Source organism: Pimephales promelas, chromosome 15 (genome assembly GCF_988280905.1).
Source record: "Pimephales promelas chromosome 15, fPimPro1.hap1.1, whole genome shotgun sequence".
Classification (NCBI taxonomy): domain Eukaryota; kingdom Metazoa; phylum Chordata; class Actinopteri; order Cypriniformes; family Leuciscidae; genus Pimephales; species Pimephales promelas.
The window spans coordinates 5,848,612-5,854,090 of NC_142783.1; the positions used below are offsets into that span (position 1 = coordinate 5,848,612).

Here is a 5,479-nt window from a genome sequence, read left to right on the forward strand (position 1 = left end):
ACGTTTTTTTTTTTGGACGAAAAATTAAGTATCCCCAATCTTCTCAAAACTCTGGATTCTGATAGAGGGCCATGAGACATAGACCTGAGTGCAAAAATGGAGGCTCTAGACCTTCCAGAGCTGAGATATCGAAACTCAAAATTTCGACCCGAAAAAAAAAAAACGACAGTGGTACCCCTTTCGTTTTTTTTTTTTCGGGCGAAAAATGAAGTTTCTCCAATCTTCTCAAAACTCTGGATTCTGATAGAGGGCCATGAGACATAGACCTGAGTGCAACAATGGAGGCTCTAGACCCTTCCAGAGCTGAGATATTGAAATTCAAAATTTCGACCAGAAAAAAAAAAACGACAGTGTTACCCCTTACGTTTTTTTTTGGGCGAAAAATGTAGTATCCCCAATCTTCTCAAAACTCTGGATTCTGATAGAGGGCCATGAGACTTAGACCTGAGTGCAACAATGGAGGCTCTAGACCCTTCCAGTGCTGAGATATCGAAACTCAAAATTTCGACCCGCAAAAAAAAAACGACAGTGTTACCCCTTACGGGTTTTTTTTTTTGGACGAAAAATTAAGTATCCCCAATCTTCTCAAAACTCTGGATTCTGATAGAGGGCCATGAGACTTAGACCCGAGTGCAAAAATGGAGGCTCTAGACCCTTCCAGAGCTGAGATATCGAAAATCAAAATTTCGACCAGAAAAAAAAACCGACACTGTTACCCCTTACGTTTTTTTGGGGGGCGAAAAATTAAGTATCCCCAATCTTCTCAAAACTCTTGAATCTGATAGAGGGCCATGAGACATAGACCTGAGTGCAACAATGGAGGCTCTAGACCCTTCCAGTGCTGAGATATCGAAATTCAAAATTTCGACCCGAAAAAAAAAACGACAGTGTTACCCCTTACGTTTTTTTTTTTTTCGGCAAAAAATTGAGTATCCCCAATCTTCTCAAAACTCTGGATTCTGATAGAGGGCCATGAGACATAGACCTGAGTGCAACAATGGAGGCTCTAGACCCTTCCAGAGCTGAGATATCGAAACTCAAAATTTCGACCCGAAAAAAAAAAAACGACAGTGTTACCCCTTACGTTTTTTTTTGGGCGAAAAATTAAGTATCCCCAATCTTTTCTCAAAACTCTGGATTCTGATAGAGGGCCATGAGACTTAGACCTGAGTGCAACAATGGAGGCTCTAGACCTTTCCAGAGCTGAGATATCGAAATTCAAAATTTCGACCAGAAAAAAAAAAGACAGTGTTACCACTTACGTTTTTTTTTTTTGGGGCGAAAAATTAAGTATCCCCAATCTTCTCAAAACTCTGGATTCTGATAGAGGGCCGTGAGCCTTAGACCTGAGTGCAAAAATGGAGGCTCTAGACCCTTCCAGAGCTGAGATATCGAAACTCAAAATTTCGACCCGAAAAAAAAACGACAGTGGTACCCCTTTCGTTTTTTTTTTCGGGCGAAAAATGAAGTTTTTCCAATCTTCTCAAAACTCTGGATTCTGATAGAGGGCCATGAGACTTAAACCTGAGTGCAAAAATGGAGGCTCTAGACCCTTCCAGAGCTGAGATATATCGAAAATCAAAATTTCGACCAGAAAAAAAACGACAGTGTTACCCCTTACGTTTTTTTTTGGGGCGAAAAATTAAGTATCCCCAATCTTCTCAAAACTCTGGATTCTGATAGAGGGCCATGAGACATAGACCTGAGTGCAACAATGGAGGCTCTAGACCCTTCACTGCATGAAAAGTGGGATTTTCGTCAGTAAGCGGCACTGTAGATTGTCGTGGAAGTTCAGGTTTACGACTGCACACGGCAATTTACAGGTAACACTCAAAACTGCCGTGAATTGCCGGAAATTGACGTGGGCCTTGCTTGGCAGTTGTCCCCCCATTGTCCCCCCTTCTCCTAAATCTAGAGGAGGCTTTGACATGTAAATGAAAATGCTGTGAGCTATACACATGCAAATAAGGGTAGGGGAGTTTCACCCCAGGTAACATTTTTCTGAAAGGAACTTCATTCTAAGACAATCTCTGGTAGAAATAGATCAGGCTCAGTATAACCTAATTACCGTGTTTTTTGTTTTGTTTTGTTTTTTAACATTGCAACATGACATCCAAAAAGATAACAATCAACAAATAATAATTTCACAATAAATAAGAAACAAATAAAAATAGGACAGAATTGAACAAATGAAATAAAAACAGGAAAGGGACTATCTCTATTGTGTATAATATTATGATTTAAGAGAAAGTTAGAAACCAGTAATTTGTACTATTTAAAGAAAGAAAATAGCATACACATAAATTCACTTTTCAATTAGCTTCAATATTCTTTAGCAAATACAATTGTATCACTACATTTTTATAGATACATTTGAGAGACTCAATATACTGAAAACTTCAAACAAGGTTTAGAATTATTCATTTTACTCTTATGAATATGAAAATTTCCTAATACAATTACAAGATTCATCATAACATTTACAAAAGTAGTTTTCAAAATATATGATAACATCTTTGGATGTTAATTCACAGTTATAAACAGATGTTTTTTGTTTTTGTTGTTTACAAAATTTTTTACTGGTTTATTTATTTTAAGTAGCCTAATAAAGTTATTTATTTATGCATATATGTATTTTTACATTTCATGGTAGCCTATTTGGGTATATCCACCTTATTCCTAATTTAAAATGAACAGCAGCAGAAAAGTCGACAGCCTTTCAACCTGAGTCAAAAACCAGTGAACGTAACTCTGATTGGCTGAGGCAGCATATCATCATAATCCAACCTGTAACGTCAGCCACTCTGATTGGCTGAGGCAACGTGCCAGGCATGTGGCGTGTTATTCAAGCAGAAATAACGGCACAGATATTCAGCCTGCTTCGCCGTCATGATCGCTGGTGAACCCATCTTTTCCTCTAAATTGAAGGTAAGTTCGTCCAACTTAGTGAATTCTATGTCCATGTGTACTTATAGTGTTTGGTAGTTTAGCGTTATTGTCTTAAACTTCACAAATCTGCTGTGATTACTGCCGCGAATGTCCAAGGGTGTTAACCTAACGGAACAGTTTTTTGTTTTGCGTTAGCTTGCTGCTCTTAATTCTTTTTTAGTTTCGTTTCAATTTGAACAATTTGGGACACTAAACTGTACGTTAGTACTACAGTACAGTAGTAACTGTAGCTACTGTACTAACTCGTACTGAGTGTTCAATTGGCTTTTCCCAATGCGTTTACTGTGAATATCGTCAGAAATTATGAAAAAATAATAAGTGCCAGGGTCATGAAACATAAAGCGCGTAATGTGCTTGTATGCTCTAGTGTAGGCTATCCTTGTTTGTAAAATTGCATCACTTTGTATGATGGAGTGAAATCTTCAGGTGTTTGTGATTTGTTTTGTCTCTCAGGGACTGTAAGGAGTGAGGTGTCCTTTGCTGATAGGAGAAAAAACACCTAAACAAGGTAACGTTACGTGTTGTGATCTTATCCTCTTTTCTTTTGAACAGGCCACAGTCAAATAAAAAGTAAAACTAAACTAATTTGTATTAACGTTTGTGTTTATAGATGACTTTGAGCGTGAGACGTGGTGAAAACGCCAAAGAGAACTGGAACATGGCATGTTGTATTCAGTTATAAATGTTTGACCAAGTTATTAAATATCTTATAAATCTGTTCAGTTTCATCATTTGATAATAACTTTATAACACATTTGTTTGTGGTATAGATGCAGTGACTGAGACTGGGAGATGCAGTGACTGAAACCTGGTGGTAAGTATTGATCTATTGGCAGTGGAGAAGACACTTTTAATAGACACCTTCTCCCTTGTGAGCTAGCAAACTTTGTTATTCTAATTAGAGTATTGTAAACATCACCAAATGTGTTTGTTTATTTCAGTGTTCCAGAAAAAGGTCCTGAAACTACTGGTCGACATCCGCCATCGCCTGAAGGAAACCAGGTAGTGGATGCAGAAGAAACATATTTTTGCTTACAAATGTGGGGACTTGGGGCAGATTGCCTTTGCATACATCTAAATCATTGTCTTTTTCAACTTTGCAGAAGGGGTCATGAAATTCGGTTCCACAGCCACTGAGGTGTATGTACATCAAGGTGAACCTCAAGCACGCGTCGCAAAGACTTGGATTCACTTCGCCCTGATGAGCCAAGCCTACAGGACTTGAATTAAGAGTTTTAAAGGGATAGTTTACTTGAAATTATTTTTTTGAAATGTTTTGGCTTACATCAAGGGCATCAGTCATATAATGGAAGTCTATGAGGATCTCTTAAAAAAGCATGCACAGAGAAGTACAAATTAAACATGATTTAATGAATCATAACTGTAAGTACACGTTGATGGCTTAAGATACGAGACGAGCGGTTTGTGTGAGAAAATGAACAGTTTGTGTGTATATATATATGATCTGCGCATGCGGCGGAAAGTGCCAGAAGCGATCTTGCAATGAGTACGTCACTCATTGTTTACACAGATTTCAGAAGTTTTACTGTGAAGATCTAAACATATTAAGATATATTGCATTTTTGTGTATATCTAAATATGTATATATATACACATTTATACAATAACAATATAAATACTGTTTGTTTTCTCTCACAAAACGCTCATTTCGTGTCTTAGTCCATCAATGTGTACTTAATTTATGAGTCATTAAATCATGTTTAATTTGGTCTTCTTTGTGCATGCTCTTTGAGGTGGTGACCATAGACCTGCATTATATGACTGACAGACAACAACGGTTTGACCTAAAAATATCAAAATTGAAAATACTGTGGAAACAAAGACCCCTGCATCTTGGATGCCCTTGAGGTAAGCTAAAACATATCAAAAATTAATTTCAAAGTGAACAATCCCTTTAAATTACATCCTTATTATTCGTTCATAATTCTGCCTTCTGTGTTTGATATATCTGTTGCCCAATTCTGATGCCATTCAGGGCAATTTATTTTTGAATAAAGATGCAATATATTATTGATTTATTTGTATAACTGTAGTGCTGTATGTATGTTGTCCCATGTTTCCAGAGGGTGGAGGACATGTTTTCTGTGCTTTGAAGATGTTCTCCTATGCTTTGTACATAGTTGTGTGTTTGTTCTAATAAAGCTATTTCTTTGAATAAACAGTATGTGGCAAATGTTCCTTTCCTCAATAAATTCATGTCCTTGATGGTAATAATAATTTAGTCCATAGGATAACAATGACATGAATATACAACATAATAGCATATCATATGAATATATATATAATTATTATTATTATAATTTTATGTCGGCTGACCAATAGTAACAGATCTGCCAACCAATCACGAGTGATTTTCTTGTTTAAATGTAGTGAATTTCAACCAATACTGAGTGAGGAAATTCAAGCCATTCTCTGGCAAGGCGCGCGCAGTGCTGCTATTCATATGCTAATTAGGGCCATTCACACCTCCGCGAGCGCTCCATGTATACGTCATGGTTCGTTTCCGTCA

General features: G+C 37.1%; 1 long non-coding RNA gene across 1 annotated transcript; it reads left to right on the plus strand.

Annotated features, from left to right (window-relative positions):
• The first annotated feature begins 2,677 nt into the window (after positions 1 to 2,677).
• On the plus strand, positions 2,678 to 5,131 carry LOC120474581 (uncharacterized). The gene is made up of 6 exons (XR_016146631.1): positions 2,678 to 2,928; positions 3,403 to 3,457; positions 3,560 to 3,610; positions 3,720 to 3,763; positions 3,891 to 3,951; positions 4,053 to 5,131. It is a non-coding gene; the product is annotated as an uncharacterized LOC120474581 (long non-coding RNA).
• The last annotated feature ends 348 nt before the right edge of the window (positions 5,132 to 5,479 follow it).